Source organism: Pipistrellus kuhlii, unplaced genomic scaffold (genome assembly GCF_014108245.1).
Source record: "Pipistrellus kuhlii isolate mPipKuh1 unplaced genomic scaffold, mPipKuh1.p scaffold_m20_p_8, whole genome shotgun sequence".
In the NCBI taxonomy this organism is placed as follows: domain Eukaryota; kingdom Metazoa; phylum Chordata; class Mammalia; order Chiroptera; family Vespertilionidae; genus Pipistrellus; species Pipistrellus kuhlii.
This window is the reverse complement of record NW_023425584.1, coordinates 70,697,398-70,714,910: the sequence shown is the minus strand read 5'-3', so window position 1 is coordinate 70,714,910 and position 17,513 is coordinate 70,697,398.

The following is a 17,513-nucleotide window of genomic DNA, read 5'->3' as shown; positions in this document are numbered from 1 at the left end:
TAAAGCACAAGTGTCAAACACAAGGCCCGCGGGCCAAATCCGTCCCGCCAGGCCTTGCAATGTGGCCCGAACCGCGCTGTCATCACTGCTCTCCGCTGCGTTTCCATCACAATGACAGTTTATGACTGTTCAGTAAACCATTCGGCCCGAGATTTAGGCTGGATTTTAGATTTTGGCCCCTTCTCTGATTGAGTTCGACACCCCTACCCTAAAGCGTGGCCTGCTGGCCGTGCAGCAGGCCGCGTCACAGGCTTTCTGCGTTACTCAGCATCTGCCGACTGAAATGCTGATCTCATTCGAAACTTCGATGTGGCAAAGGGGGGGAGAGGGGGCAGATGTAATACTTGGAACAATAAAGATAATTTTTTAAAAAGGAGAGAAAGCCAGCTGGGGTGGCTCAGTGGTTGAGCGTTAGCGATGAACCAGGAGGCCACAGTTCCACCCCCCAAGGCACACGGCCAGGTCAGGGCTTATGCAGGAGGCAGACAATTAAAGTGTCCCTCTCGCAGCTGGCCGATGATCCTCTCATCGATGTTTCTGACTCTCTACCCCTCTCTCTTCCTCTCTGTGAAAAATCAATAAAATATATTTTAAAAATAAAAAATAAATAAATACATAAAGTGTCCCTCTCACATTGATGTTTCTCTCTGTCTTTCTCTCGCTCTTCCACACTCTCTAAAAATCAATGGAGCCGAAACCGGTTTGGCTCAGTGGTAGAGCGTCGGTCTGTGGACTGAAAGGTCCCGGGTTCGATTCCGGTCAGGGGTATGTACATTGGTTGCGGGCACATCCCTGGTTGGGGGTGTGCAGGAGGCAGCTGGTCAATGTTTCTCTCTCATTGACATTTCTAGCTCAGCTCTCTATCTCTCTCCCTTCCTCTCTGTAAAAAAATCAATTATATATATATATATATATATATATATATATATATATATATATATATATATATATATATATTTTTTTTAAAAAATAAAAATCAATGGAAACATATCCTCAGGTGAGGATAAAAAAAGAAAAAGAAAGAAATGCCATATCCTATGAAGGAGACATCTTGAAAATGCCTAAAGAAAGTCGTCATTTTTTTTTGTGGTGAAGGGATGGAGTCCGTGTTGATGAAAATGCCTTGGCGGCTGCGATGGCCAGCAGTGGCAGCAGCAGCGGGTGATGGGGGCGGTGCCTTCCCCTGATCAGCCTGGTTGCTCCTGCAGAGGGAGCCAGACCTCGGCTTAAGCCTGCTCCCGCTGGGAGCGGCATAAGCCGTCAATAAGACATCCCCGGTGGGCTCCCAGATTGGAGAGGGTGCAGGACCCCCCCGCTCACGAATTTCATGCACCGGCCCCTGGACTATATATTTAAATGATAGAAACGTGAGCTGTGCACGCAGTCTCTCTGGAGGCCGTTGGAGCCCATTGCTAGAAAGAACATGTAGGAGTTTCTGGGGCTGCTGTAACATTGCCACAGACCCAGAGGCTTAAAGGAACACGGATTTATTATCTCTTAGCACCTGGTAATAAATAGAGGCCAGAAGTCTCCAGACAGAGGGCTGCGGTCCTTCTGGGGGTCCCGGGGGCTCCGTCCCCAGAAAGCAGAGCTGAGAGATGGAGACAGGCTGAGCCCTGGCACCTCAGCCTCTGAGACGTCTTGTCAAGAGCCAACAACGTCTCTTTTCCACGTAAGGCAGGTGGTTTCTGCCCCTCGAGACCAGAAGAGCCCTAAGACAGAGCCTTAAGACATAGCCCCCACCCCCACCCCGGAGTAATTCTCTGAGGTTCCCGAACCTGAGCAGACCCCTCCTCCAAACCCACAGCATCCCCAGCCCCAGAGGAGCCTTCCCGCCAGAGGGCTGAGTCACCAGCAGCCTCCTGCAGAGGCCCGGCTCCGAGGCTGCCTCCACCCCTGGACACCCCCCTCCCCATCAGAAAACTGCAGCGAAGCCCAAACCGTTTGGCTCAGTGGATAGAGCGTTGGCCTGCGGACACAGGTCCTGGGTTCGATTCCAGTCAGGGGCATGTACCTTGGTTGCGAGCACACCCCCAGTAGGGGGTGTGCAAGAGGCAGCTGGCCGATGATTCTCTCTCATCGATGTTTCTAACTCTCTATCCCTCTCTCTTCCTCTCTGTAAAAAAATCAATAAAATATATTTTTTAAAAAAGAAAGAAAAAAGAAAACCGCGAGGAGAGCTGGGTGACAGCCCTGTGCTGTGTTCACTGGCCGGGCTTCGTGGAGATGCCACTCGGCTGGGGCGAGGGTGGGGGGGGAGGCTCCCTGAAGGTCACGGGGTCCCTTTGGAGGCTCCTGGGGGTGGAGAGCAGGCCTGGGTGTCCGACACAATGCGGGCCACCGTTTAGCGTGCATTTCCGAGGAACAGCACACTCGTCTGACACCGAAGCATGTCCCTGGGCGGAGGATTCTGTGTCCACTCGGTTGGGCCTGCTGCTGAGTCAAACGTCGTTCCAGACGTGGCCGTGACGGCGACATCTAATGGGATTCACACAGAAGCGGGTGGGTGTGGAGGATGCGGAGGGCCTTCTGTCCGGAGGTCCTCTGCACGGCCACCACCGGGGCGGGCGGGCGGACGGACGGACGGACGGACGGGAAAGGGGAGACGGCGGGGGCGGCGGGCACCGGGCGGGCGGGGAGCGAGGCCGCACAACACTCGCCCCTTTATTCTCACACTTGAGCTGAACTGCCCGCCGAGGAGCCAAGAATCTCTAAGAATCGCTTGATGAAATGTTTCGGGGACAAAGACACCAAGATTCCCTTCTGCGATTGAGGCTGGAAACGCACACTGAGTGTGTGAGCTCCCCCCCGCACACACACTGCGCTCATTCAGCCCGGCCCCCTGCCCCGCCGCGGGGTCTGAGGATCCCTGTGTTCTCTGAGTTGTCCTGTCATCACCGTCATTAGGGCCCGGGAGGGGCCCTCCCGCCCTTCAGCATCGAATATAGAAGCGCCATTCATCCGCCGCCCCATCTGTCCGGTGCGTGTGACCTGCTTGCCCGATGCTGGGTGCCCAGCCTGAACGAGGCAGCTGTGACTCTCTGAGCTTAAACCTTCCTGGCAGAGGCCTAAATAATGTAACATTACGGCAACAATAAAGGCTCAAAAAATAGAGAGAGATCCCTGGGGCTGTGGGCTCTGATCTAGACAGGGGCCAGCGGAGGCTTCCTGAGTTAGCTGGATTCCGAAGGATGGATAAGAATTCAGTAAGTAGATCTAACTGGTTTGGCTCAGTGGATGGAGCGTCGGCCTGCAGACTCAAGGGTCCCAAGGCTCCATTCCGGTCAAGGGCATGTACCTTGGTTGTGGGCACATCCCCAGTTGGGGGTGTGCAGGAGGCAGCAGATCAATGTTTCTCTCTCATCGATGTTCCTAATTCTCTATCCCTTTCCCTTCCTCTCTGTAAAAAATCAATAAAACATACTTTTTTAAATAGGAAAAGAATCCAGTGCGTGCCCGGTGGAAGGAACAGATGCTCCGACCGTCAGAACAAAGGATGCAGAGAGCCCGGTGGCAGGAGGCGGGCGGAGGGCCGAGCGAGGACGGGTGTCTTGTCAGCTTTGGTTTGTGACCAGTTACCGGGAATGCCGTGGCGTGCCTCAATGCACGCTGATTCTCTCAGGCCTCGTGGGTCAGGCTGCCGGCGTGGCTCAGCCGCCTCCCCTGCTCAGCCTCAGGCGGCTGCGGGCACCCTCGTCCTGGGGCAGGGTCCGCTTCCAGCTGCTGCTGTTGGCAAAACGCGTTTTCTCGACATTGGAGGCCTGAGGCCCCGCTTTCTCTCTGGCTGCTGGCCAGGGGCTGCTGTCAGCTCCTGGGGCTCCTGCTCACAGGACCCCGGACCTCACGGCAGTGGCTCACACGCCCCCGGGGGACCCGCTCCTGTCAGCCGGGAGCCACACGGTCCCTCTGCTCCCCTAACGGGACCCAATCCTGGGAGGGACCGGGGCGTCACCCCCGGGCTTCTTCACGCTCACCGGCGGGGGATTGTGTGGGTCGTGGGCCCCAGGAAGCAGAAACCGGAGGAACTGCCTTACGCGTCCGGAACTAGCATGGAACTAGACCTCTGGCCTTAGGGTCAGCCCTCAACTCCTCACAAAGGAAAGGAGTTTCAAAAGAGAGATTCCACAGCCATTAGGACAGCTCCTGTCACACACACACACACACACACACACACACCCCAGACAATAACAAACGTCAGTGAGGATGGGGAGAAACCTAACCCTTACGCCCTGCCCTGTTTGTGGGAATGAGAAATGGGGCAGCTGCCTGGAAAACAGGTGGGTGGTTCCTCAAAAAATCACAGAGTCACTGTATGACTCAGCAGTTCCCCTTCCAATAGACACCCAAAGGAACGGAGGGCGGGACTCCCACAAGCACTGCACACACACACTCCCAGCGGCATGACTCCCAGCAGCCCCAGTGCCCACTGATGAGTGAATGAATGAGTATCAGCCAGGAAGAGGAAGGAAGCACTGCCCTAGCCGGTTTGGCTCAGTGGAGAGAGGCTCAGGCCTGGGACCAAAGGGTCCGGGGTTTGATTCTGGTCAAGGGCAGGTGCCTCGGTTGCAGGCTCCTCCGGGGCCCTGGTCAGGGCACGTGCAGGAGGCAACCAATTGATGTGTTTCTCTCACATCAGTGTTTCTCTCTGTCTTTCCCTCTCCCACTCTCCCTAAAAATCAATGGAAAAATATCCTCTGGTGAGGATTAAAAAAAAGAAAAGGAAGCACTGATCCTTGACACCATATGGCGAACCTGAACCGTCAGGACATTGGGCTCGGTGAGAGAAGCCAGACACGGAAGGACAGACGCTGAGGGACCCGCTCAGAGGAGGCCGAGGAGTCAGATCCACCAACAGGGGAAGCGGCCGTGGGTGCCAGGCTGGGCCGGGCGGTGGAGTGAGGGTGGAAAGGCTGAGAGGGTGAGTTTATGTTATAGAAAGTGAAGAGGAAGGAAACCTTTTAAGAAAGAGAACGAGCGGCACTGCTGGAAACTGGAATGTGAGGAGGAGGAGCTGGCGTGGGGACGAGGTCTCGGAACCACAGAGACACCTGGCACCGAGTCTCCACAAAAACGCCCAGAGTGAGGAGCGCCCACAGCCAGGTCTGCGGACGGACGAGGGGAAAGCCCGGGCGGCGCCTGGGCCGGCTCCTGGCACACCCACCCGTGCCCCGGCTCGACCCCCGAGGCCCCCCTCGAAGGGCAGAGAAACCCCATCTGGCAGTTGGCAGGCTTGGCGCAGAGCAGAGAGAAATCAGGCCACAAACTCTGCCTCTGAACCTTGCAAGGCTCCGCGAAGGCAGGGACCGCCGGATCCAGAAAGCCCGAGTGTCTGGTGCCTCCGTAGGAACGGTGTGCCGCTTGGGTGCTGGCGGCAGGCAGAGCGACGCCCCCACCCTGGTCCCAGGCCTGGGAACACACGACCTCACACGGGGAAGGAGGGGCCAATAAAACACCCTGAGGTGGGGCCACCCTGGGTGACAGGGGCTAAGACGGAAGAGGCAGGGTCAGACGGAGGAGGCTGTGAAGATGGAGGAAGAGCGGAGAGCCTGGGAGGTGGCGCCTCTCGGAGCAGGAAAAGGCCGGAAATGATTGCCCCTGGAGCCGCCAGCAGGACCAGGCCTCCCACGCCGGGCGTAAGACCCTGTGAGGTTCCCTCTGTCACAGTGCTGCCCCGTGCTGACCTGGGAGAGGGCTGAGGCTGTCCGGGCACTGGGCGTCTCTGCAGGGAGAACGCCTTCCCCCGCTGTCCTCTGGGTCAGGGGACGGGGTCAGGATGGCTGGGCCTCAGAAGACGAGTGTCCGCATTCCAGCTTCAACCTGACCCATCTGGGACCCACTCCCTCAGGCCTCACCACCTCTGGTCGATCAGATCTGTGCCCTTAGTACTCGCGTCTGTGTCGGTAACAATGTCATTTTTGTCTTCCCAGAATCCCCCTCTTTGGGAATCACAGTGTCCCCATGGGGTGCCCCACCCACCTGTCCCCCAGGCCTGCCAATCACAGTAGCTACTTCTGCATCCAATTGGGTACCACCTCTCCCATCCGCTGATACTCCAGACCAGTGGTCAACAGAGCCAAATGTCAACAGCACACGATTGACATTTCTTTTGAGAGCCAAATTTTTTAAACTTAAACTTCTAACACCACTTCTTCAAAATAGACTCGGCCAGGCCGTGGTATTTTGTGGAAGAGCCACACTCAAGGAGCCAAAGAGCCACATGTGGCTCGCCAGCCGCAGTTTGCCGACCACGGCTCCAGACAAGCCCCAGTGTTCTGTCACTCCTCCTTCCTCCTTGCCCTCCTTGCTGGTCACTCCCCAACCTGGCAGCCAGTCTACATCCTTTCTCCTCTCCAGGGCCTCCACCAACCTGTGCCAGCTCTCACACCTTCACCCTCTCCCTGGGCTACTGGCTTCCTTGCTAACTCCAGGCTTGCCCCTACCTATCGATGTTTTTCATACAACTAGACTCTCTGCCGAACCCAGGAGCCCTCACCCGGCTCTGCTGCTGCTCCCAGGGACCCTGGTGACATCTGGGAACATCGCTGGTCATCACCTTCGGGTGCTCCTGGCATGGCGTGGGTGGGGGCAGAGGTGTGGATCCGCACCCCACTGTGCCCAGGGTGCCCTGAACGCCAGCTGTGCCCAGAGGGAGAAAGCTGACCCATCTACCCATGACGGCATCACTTCCTGCTCTTCCACAGCTCCTACCACCCTCAGCACCAAGTTCAGATTCTCAGCCCCAAGCCGTAAACGTGGAGAGAGCATCGGCCTGCAGACCGAAAGGTCCCAGGTTCGATTCCGGTCAAGGGCATGTACCTTGGTTGTGGGCAAATCCCCTGCAGGGGGTGTGCAGGAGGCAGCTGATCGATGACTCTCTCTCATCGATATTTCTGACTCTCTATCCATCTCCCTTCCTCTCTGTAAAAAAATTTTAAAAATGCATATTTAAAAAAAAATTCTCAGCCCCAACACCCTCCCAGCTCATCACTCAGCACCCGCCACATCCAGCCATTGCACGTTTGTTCTTCCCAAAGACACCTGGGCCCTGGCGGACCTGAGGCGTGGGTGGGCCTGGAGGACGTGATGCCAGTCACAGCAGGACACACGCTGTGCAGGCCACACAGAGGCGGTCCCTGGGGCTGTCACATGCAGAGACGGAGGGTAGAATGGGGGGTGGCAGGGGCGGCGTGGGAATCGCATACAGAGTTCTACCCGGATGCACCCACTTCCCAGAGACAATGGGCTGCCCGAGAGTTCTTCAAGGACAGAAGCGGGTCCTCTGCACCTTCTCTCGTCTTCCTGCAAAGCTTTTGCATTCGGTTGGCATAGACAAGGCCTCTCCTGCTTGAGTGAAAAGCTGGCGAGGCTGCCAGAGAAGAAATGGGCCGTGTACTTATTGGCTTTGCAAAAAGTGGGTGATGCGCCTCCGGCAGCGACCCGCCTGGGCTGCATTCTCTCTCTTTTCTTTTTTAAAATATATTTTATTGATTTTCTACAGAGAGGAAGGGAGAGGGATAGAGAGTTAGAAACATGGATGAGAGAGAAACATCGATCAGCTGCCTCCTGATCACCTCCCACTGGGGATGTGCCCTCAACCAATGTACATGCCCTTGACCGGAATCGAACCTGGGACCCTTCAGTCTGCAGGCCGACATCTAAGGCTGGCGCTCTATCCACTGAGCCAGACCAGCTAGGGCTGAGCTGCTTTCTCGTCCATCTCAGGTGGAGAAGCAGAAGCTGGCGTCGTCACGGTGTAATCATCAAGTCCTAAGGTAACATCCATCTCATAACCACATTTCCCCAAACACCATCTTTCTAAATCGAAGTAAACTTCTGGCCAAGATGTAAAGTTCATGGAGGGCTTAAAAAAACAGTCAGCCAAATAAATGATTTGGTGTTGGGTAGATGAAACACAAATATGCCCGCTTAGATGTATCTTTTTCTTTTCTCTCAGATGGAATGGAGACAGCCTGTCTCAGACAAGTGGGTGTTTTGCTTAAGAGAGAGAGGCAAAGGGATGGAAGGATCTGGAAGATCCTTGACACCCCTAATCTCAGACTACACAATCTCTTTTAGAATTTGCTTTATTTTTATTTTTTTGCAAAGATCGGGAGTGGGAGAGAATGGGATATAAAAGCTGAGTAGAAAGAGGGAAGATAGCTGATTAAGAGAAATAAGAGAGAGCACCCCCCCCCCCCCATCCGCCCCGGCTCCGCACAGCAGCCTTGAGCGAGGAGAAAGCCTTGACAGGATGAGGCGTAATGTTTTTGAAGCCACATCGGAGGATAAGTTACCACTGGAGCTCGGGAGCTACATGAGAACCCCCCGGACAAAGCTGAGGAATAAATAAGAGATAGGAGTGGGCGAGGGGCTCGCTGGCCCCAGGTCCAGGAATGGTCCCGCTGGTTCTGAGACGGATCGGCGCCAGATCTAAGATCTGCAGGGTTCACTGAGATACAGAGCAGAACCGAACGGTGAGTTGTTGGCGCTGCCGTTCCCCCCCGTCCCCCGCCATGAGCCTGTGGTTCGTCACAGGCCACTGTACACTCTCCTCCGTGGGAGACTCGCACCCAGCTCGGCGGTGATGGCGCTGAGCGAGCCACGCCCCCCGCGGTGACCGATCGTCCTCGGCCACCTGAACTGCTCCCGCTTGAACCTGGAAATCAGGACGCCTGGCCACCTGACTCCCCTTCTGACTGCATGTGCCAGGAGGGGTCTGGAGCAGGTTGGGGGCTTTCCAAGGAGGCCCTAAGCAAGAGGGCTGTGAGCTGAGCCGTGAGAGTGGATGAGGCAGGAATGCCCATTTGCAGCGTCCTGGGGGAGAGCCTCGTTTTAAGGCCAGCGTGTCCTTAATGCACTCTCCTGCTTGCCAGCGTTTGCTTCCAAAAAGAGTGAACCTCAGACGCAGAGCTTTCTGAAAGGAGACCCAGGCCAAGGCCAAGGCCGAGGGTGAGGTGGTGGAGGCCCTGGCTTCAGGGGGCAAAATGTAATGGAGCTCCAAAGACCTTAGTCCACAAGATAAATAATACATGCAACAATTTTTTAAAAAAGCATTTTTACTGACTTCAGAGAGGAAGGCAGAGAGGGAGAGAGAAAGGCAGAACATCGATGAGAGGAACACTGATGGGCTGTCACCTGCACGTCCCCCACTGGGGATGGAGCTTGCAGCCCAGGCCTGTGCCCTGACTGGGAACAGAGCTGTGACCTCCTGGCTCATAGGTTGATGTTCAACCACGAAGCCACACTATCGGGCTATGCAACAATTTTAAAAATAAAAATTAAGCCCTGGTTGGTGGCTCAGTTGGCTGATACGTGATCCCGTAGGCCAAAAGGTTGGGATTCGATTCCCCTGTCAGGGCACATACCTGGTTTTCAGGTTCCATCTCTGGTCATGGTGCATAGAGGAGACAACTGATGGATGTTTCTCTCACATGGATGTTTATCGCTCTCCCTTCCTCTCTCTCTAAAAATCAATGGAGAAAACTAACCTCAGGTGAGGATTAACAAACAACAACAACAAAAAGGAAAGAAGAAATGAAAAATTGCATTCTCTTACTTGCTTCCTATGTTTACAAATCAGCAACTAAGTTTCCTTAAAATTCTTTTTAGGTTTAAAATGAAGGACATTTAAAGAAGATTTTAAAAACTCTATTTTCATGAACTACATAGAGCCATGCCCCCATGACCCCCTCTGGTTTATGTTTTGTTTGTTTTTTGTTTTGTTTTTTTTAATATATTTTATTGATTTTTTTACAGAGAGGAAAGGAGAGGAATAGCGAGTTAGAAACATCTATGAGAGAGAATCATTGATCAGCTGCCTCTTGCACACCTCCTACTGAGGATGTGCTCGCAACCCAGGTACATGCCCTTGACCGGAAATGAACCCAGGACCTTTCAGTCCGCAGGCTGACGCATTATCCACTGAGCCAAACTGGTTTCGACTGGTTTATGGTTTTAATAATATCCCTGAAGGCTACAAGTTCCAGCCCAGACTCAGGTCCAAATGGCTACTGGAAACTTCTTCTGGATGACCTCAAGTGACCCCTGTGGCCCCTACTTCCCGGTGTTCACACCCCTGTGTAATTTCCTCCCCTTGAGTGTGATCAGGATGTGTGACTCACTTCTAAACAACAGACAATCTGGCAGAGGTGATGGGGACGTCCCTGTCATGATTGCATGGCATTACATAAGACTCTGCCTTAGCAGACCGGAGCTGGCTTAGTGAAGAACCGTGTTTTCCGGAGTATAAGACAACCCCCTAATTTTACAGTTAAAACATAGGTTTAGGTCTATATTCGCTGTATAAAACTACCCCTCACTTCAAAGAAAAGACTTACTTTGCTGTCAAGATCTGCAGGTAATTTTTGTGCAATTTTGGTCTTTTGCCCCCGATTTTCGGTTGACTTTTTTTCATTTCAAAAGTCATCTTATACGCCGAAAAATACGATAAATGACCGTGCTGGAGCAGCGACCTCTAGTAGCTGGGAGTGGCTATCCGCTGACAGCCAGCTCAAGCTGGGCCCTGCATCATCTGTCAACAACCTGTTTGGAAGTGGGTCCTTCCCCAGTCAGGCCTTCGTATGAGAACACAGCCCAGCCAGCCCTCTGACTGCAGTCTCATGAGACCCTGAGCAGAGAACCCAGTGAGGTCATGACCAGACTTCTGACCCACAGAAATGGCGAGATAATACACAGAAACTGCTTCAAGCAACCACATTTGTGGTAACCTGTCACCACAATCCAGTGACTGACGAGCATCTCAAATCTGATTCACACCCGAGTTCCTGATAGCTCTTCTCATGCCCCCCAAATACCTGCTCCTCTCGTGGATTTTCCCCTCAGACGGAAGCTCTGTCTCTATGGCTGCTCAGGACACAAGGTCATGGGCGATACCTTTCTCAGAGCCCCCCTCCAGTCTGCCTGACAATGCTGTCAACCTTCACTTCAAAATATATCTAGGATTGGGCCACCTCCACCATTTCCACCCTGGGATAAGGAGAGCATTACCCTAGCTGCTTCCATCCTCATCACCAAAAATCTAAGTGGCCTCACGTCTTGCCTCTGCTCAGACCTCCCCATGGCTCTCACTCCCCGAGGCCCCACCTGATCTTTGGTTTCTGTTTCAGCTCCTGCCTCCTCCCTCCCTCGGATCCAGCTACACGAGCTTCCTCGTGCTTCCTCAGTCTTTCCAGGCGCAGTCCAGCCACAGGGCCTTTGCACGTGCTATGCCCCTGCCCCTGATGTGCTTATCTGTAGCCTCACGGCTGTTACCTCCACATCCCCCCCTTGTTTTCTCCTGAATTTTGCAAAGCTGTTCTTATGGGCAAGGCAGGCAGGATGGTTTCTTCCAGGATGCAGAGCCCGGGGTGCCCTGCAGTCCCTTTGGGAGACAGGGACGGCCCTTTGGGAAGGGAGCCAGGGAGGGAACAGCCACAACGCTCTCTCCACTCCACCCAACACTGACCCAGAGAGTGAGTTACCTCACTCTGCACGCAGGCCTTTGCAGTTCAAGGATTACAGTTTGGTAAGTACAGCTGGTCCATTGCTCCTCAAGAGGATGGAAATGTGCTCAGAGAAATGTGTCACACTAAATATTTACACACATTTTCACCTGGGAGGCCGGCCATATTCTGATGGAAGAGGAAACGGAGGCACACAGGAGCTAGGTGGCCGTGGGGTCACAGGATGTGGCGGTTTGAAAATGCCCACCACGCCTTCGCCCCCCTCTTTTTGACAGAGCCCGATTTGCCTCCTTCTGAGTGCAGACTGCTTGATGACTCAGTCCTACTGTGCCTGAAGGGATAGCGCGTGACTTCTGGGGCGAAGCTACAAAGGATGCGTGGCTCCTCCTTGCCCGCCCGGGGATCACCCTGCAGGCCTGGATCCAGCCACCATGTGGTGATGACGCTCCAGCACCACTACAAAGGGGCCCATGTGGCGAGAAGGAACCTCCGCCAACAGCCACACAGGGAGCCATTCTGGAAGTTGCTCCTCTAGCCCCAGTCGAGCTTTCAGATGAGGCAGCCCCCAACCAGCAGCTTGACTGGGAGACAGACCCTCAGCCAGAACCACTCAGATCATCACTCCCAAATTCTTACCCACAGAAACTGGCATAATAAGTATTGTCTTTCAATCTGCTCTATTTGGAGGTAATTGGTTATGCAGCAACCGATAACTAATAATACACAGGATTCCAGGCCCGTGAGCCTTCCGGCTGGTGTTCCGAGCTCCCTCCCAGGAAGCACACACTCTTTTCAGTGGCCCATCCTGAACCTGTCTCTTCACATCCCCGAGCTCCTCATCCTTCCTGCCGTCGGCCACGTGCCCACTGTGAATCTCCTCTTTGCCTTCCACAGGCAGTTTCACCTCGCTGGTGAAGACAGGGGCTCGTCCTCTCAGTCCTCTCCGAGGGGAAGCAGAATGCTCGGCTTCCCTTTCCTCCCAGCAGGCTCAGCCATCAACGTCAACAAAACCCCTCACTGCTCCTCAGCTTTGCCCCTGGCATCCAAACGTCTCCCCCGGCTCCCTCTCCATGCTGTCACCTCGTGCCTACCTGTCTGCAGGACCTTCTTCTTCCTGCGAGCCCAAGGGGACCCAGATTTCAGACCCTCCCATCCCAGGAGTCTCCCCATGTTCGGTCCCTCTGCAGCCAAAGCGTGTTTACGGAACAGGCATCATTGTCTGCACCGCAGCCTCTCCTGCTCCCCCCCACCCTCTTCCTCAGATCCAAACCACGCCGGCAAAACCTCCCTCCCCTTTGACCCGGCTTCATGAAATAAATCACTCAGCAAGCCTACAGGAAATTTAATAAGTTTGGTCTGCTTCTCTCTCTTTGTCTGTGGACTTTTGGTTAGGTTTTCATGGGAAGCGGTATCTGTGAGAAAACTGTTTGTGGTGATGATATCTTGTGCTCTCGCAGCGTTATCACCTGCATCGGGGAAATGGAGTTGGAGATCCTGGGGGTGGGGTGCAGGGGAGAAGCCAACAAACACCCGGGCGATTCCCAGGAAAACAGACGGAGACGCCCAGGTTTGAAAAAAGAAACTTCCAGTCACTCAGGACTTCTGTCACTGAAAATGAATGCACATCCCGAAAGCAATGGGGGCTCTGGCTTGGATCCAGGACAGAAAGAAGATTGAGTGGGAACACAGGAAATTAGAATCAAGTCTCTGAGAGTGCTGACAACGTTAATTTTTTTAGTTCTGATTATTGTGCTGTGGCTACAGAAGATATAAATTTTTTTTATTTTTTATTATTGACTTCAGGGAGGAAGGAAGCAAGAGAGAGAGAGAGAGAAACATCAATGATCAGAGAAAATCATGGAGCTCGAAATCCGGGCATGTGCCCCAATGTGGAATCAAAACATGATGTCCTGGTTCACTGGTCGATGCTCAACCACCAAGCCACACCAGCCGGGCATTACATACGATTTTAACACCAGTGGAAGCTGGGTAAAGGGTGGATGGGCCTCCCCTGCTATCTTTACAACTGAAATTATTCCGGAATCATTTTCTTTCTTTTTTTCTTTCTTTCTTAGGAACCATTTTCTTTAATTAACAGAGGTAAAGTAAGTAAAACAACAAAGCTTTATGCAGATACCAGCCAACAGTTCCGAACAGGTTATCCTCTGGTTAATGTTGGAGCCTCGCAGATCCACATAATCAGCTTGGGACAGCCATTTCCCTGCTCCGCTTACGTGGATCTGATGTGCTTCTGCCCAGGGAAGCAGCCCTGAGCACCAAGCCCACGCCTCGCACCTGTGCGCGCACAGCCTTCAGTCAGCTGAGTGAGCCCTCAGGGGCCGCACAACTGTGCCCCAGTTAGAGGTGACAAACTGGGCCTTACAGAGACCATCTCCTCTCTGCTTCGGTCTCTCTGTCTCTCTGTCTCGGCATCTCTCTGTCTCTATGTATGTTTCTCTCTGCTTCTCTTTCTCTCTTTGCTTCTTTCTGTCTTTCTGTCTTGTCTCTGCCTCTGTTCCTCTATATCTATCGCTTGCTTCTCCCTGTCTGTCTATGTCTGCCTCTATCTCTCTGTCTCTTTCTATCTCTGGCTTTTTATCTCTTTGTCTGTCTGTCTATCTCTCTGCCCCTCTACCTCTGTTTCTGTCTCTGACTCTGCCTCTCTCTGTCTCTTTCAGTCCTTCTCCCTCTCTTAAATGCACACAATTCCTACAATTCCAGAAATTCCTCCCATTTTGCTAGTGACTTCTCTATCACGGCCCCCAGGATGCTGCTGTCCAGGTTGAGGCAACTCAGCCATGAAGAGACAGTGGCATCCACACGGCTCCATCACACACACCCTCTCCCCGCCTGTCCCTCTCCCCCTCCTCTCCCAAAGGAAGAGGACAGCAGCCCAGACCCAGGCCCGCTGCTTCCGTCCCAGCCTCCTCCAGACTAACAGGACTCACCTGCCATGGCCAGGGGCACACCTGCCTCTAAGCACTCACTCTGCAGTCCCTCCCGCCACCGCTCCCCACCTGAATGGGCGGCTGCGGGAACAGGAGCAGACCCTTCCGCAGCAGGCTGCTCCCGGCAAAGTCCCAGCCTTGACAAAAGGCCGCCCAGCATGCTCTATCTACACTGCAAGCCACATGTTTTGCACCCTGTGCCTTTGGAATTCTGCAGAGACAACTCTGACCACCACACACACACACACACACACACACACACACACACACAGCGGGAGGGCTTCGGGCCCACCCACTCGCATCCACTGCATGAGGGCATGGACATACGTCTGGACTGTTGTTTGCTGGGACAAGAGGGCTGCCCACTGCAACACGGACTCAGGTTACATGGCTGTTACATTCGTGTCAGAGGCAGTGACTCTGGTCCCATTTTCCAGAGGAAACTTGCAAGGGGGAGTTCATACACATGTAGCCACACACTCCACCTCACGCAATCACATACCCAACTGTACCCCACAAACTTAGTTATACAGACACACAAAAACACATAATCACATACAACCACATACAATGACACAACCACATGATCACATGTGATTACACAAGCATACACAATCACACACTATCACTGCATGCACAACCATGCAGTTACACAGACACACAACACACACCCAAAGATGCAACCACACATAATCATGACCACACACAATCACATGCAACCTCACACATGTAACCACACAGGCACACACGATCGTATACAACCCTAGACATGTAATGGCACAACCACACACAATCATGACCACATGCAGTCACACGTGTGGTCACACACATGGCACAACCACACAGGGTCACACACACGCAGCCCCTGGCCAGGGCTGCAGGAGGTGGGTGGGCTCTGGGTCTGCAGGATCAGCACCCGGGGGCACAGGCAGAGGTGCTGTGGGGGCCACCCAGAGTCACGATGCACCAAAGGCGGCGTCCCTTGTGCCTGGTTCACACCGAACACGAACGGGGCCGGGGGGATCGGGGGGTGAAAACACGTTCCCCAAACCTCTGGCCCTCCCAACACCCAGGCCTTCCCGTAGGGGGTCCCGGAGCCTGGCCTTGACCCCTGAAGGATGGGGAAGGGGCTGAGGACTGGGCCATCCTCAGCCACGTCGTGGGAAATACAAACATTTCCAGTGAGACCACGAGAACTTGGAGAGCGTCAGGAAATGTGTGGCGAGAGCGGCCCTCCTGTGTGTGTGGTGTCACTAACCCCCCAGCAAACACCTCCACCCCAGTTCATAACCACACGCTCCCCAAACTGTTACCCCAAATCCTTGTCATCTTATTCACTCCCGGCAGCTAAGACACTGAGATGGGGAGGCAGAGAAGCAGAGCGGCCCCTTATCAAACACACGTGGGTCTTTACCCATCTTTGTCCGTCTGAGCTCTGCAGCCCTGCCCGCCGGCCACCCCCGCCCCCGGACCCCGGGCTGAGGACCACCTTGGTTTTAGTCACACTAACTCACAGAAAGGCCAGGAAACCGGCAGCGGGGGTGGGAGTCCTGGGGCCTCCTGCCCACAGTGTGCACCGCGGGTGGGATGTACCCCCCAGAGGGGACTGCACAGCCTCTGCGCGCACAGCCAGTCCGCCTGTCCGCACAGCCTCACTCACACCGACCTGGTCACACAGCATCTACGGAGCCACGTCCACACAGCGCGACGCCCGGGGAACGGAGGCCCAGAGAGGGGCCTCTCTGCCCATTTCAGGACCTCCCCCCACCCCCCACCCGCTCCTGGTCCCGGACTCACCGCGCTCTGCGCCGCGTCCAGCGCCGCTGCGCAGCCCGCGGACCTCAGGGAGCCGGGCGGGGCGGGGGCACCGCGGGCTGAGCCGGAGCCGGGTGGCACCTGGGCGGAGGGGGCGGCACCTGTGCAGGGGCGGCTCAGGCTCAGGGAGCGTCTGGGTTGGGAGCTGGGCCTGGACTGGGGGCGGGACCTGGGCTCCGGGAGCCACCGGCTAGGGGCGCTCACCCCCTCCCCATACCTCCCCTGCCCGCCCCAACTGCGCCCCTTCCCCAGCGCAGGTGAACCCCTTCCGCCTCTCTCAGTTCTCAGTTCCTCCAGAGGACGCTGTGGCCCAGGTGACGCTCCAGCGGGGGGGGGGGGGGGCACCCGGTGCCTGGGAGCCAGGGGCTGGGGGCCGTCGGCTGGGCTGCTTCAGGTGGAGGGCAGGGCTTGGGCAGGTGGTCGGGGCTTGGGCAGGGGAGGGGCGCAGGGATCTGCAGAAGCAGATGCTCAGAGAGCGTGGGAACAGGTGCCCTGTGTGAATAAGTACACTATTTTTTTAAAAAATAAATTTGCTTTTAGAACAGTTTTGGGTTTACAGAAAAGCCATGAAGGTAGTACTAGGGTTTCTAAGTACCTGGCACTCAGTTTCCCCCTTTACTGGCATCTTACATCACCGTGAGACATCAACAAACCAATGTGCACACCCTGTGAACCAGCACGCTTTGTTCAGATTCCTCCCTTTCCCCAATGTCTCCCCAGGCCTGTGGGCCAGGCGCCGAGGCGGGTTGGTTTCTCAGCCTTCCCTCTCTGGATGCCCGCCGGCAGCAGTGAGGAGGGCGGCTCGGGAGTTTGGGGGCCGCTCCTCTGTTGGTGTTCTCCAGGTGTTCCTCACCGCCTGGCCGGAGCAATGGCTTCAGCTCTTCGGATGCACCTGGCGGGGCCACGAGGCAGCCCAGCTCCTCTCCCTTCCAACATGGACTGCGTATTCCCCCCGGGACACCATGCCCCCCGCCCGGAAGACTGTTAGGACTGTAGGGCGATATAGTCATCCTCAAGGGCCACGTGTAAGCTCCCCGCCTCGGGAGACACAGGCCAGGAGAGAAAGCTGGCTGGACTCCAGGAGTCAGACCATCCAAGAAACTGAAACCGTCCCGAGGACGTCTGATCGCACACCTGCGTCCCAAGCCCACCAGCTCAGCCCTCAAACTCACCAAGGCCTCCCACCTGTGACTGCATATAAGGGCGCTGCCATCCCCAACCCAATGTAAATTCGCTCTGGAGCGGGTCACCCAATCTGGCCCTGCCTGTCTGCACAGGAAAAAAAGCA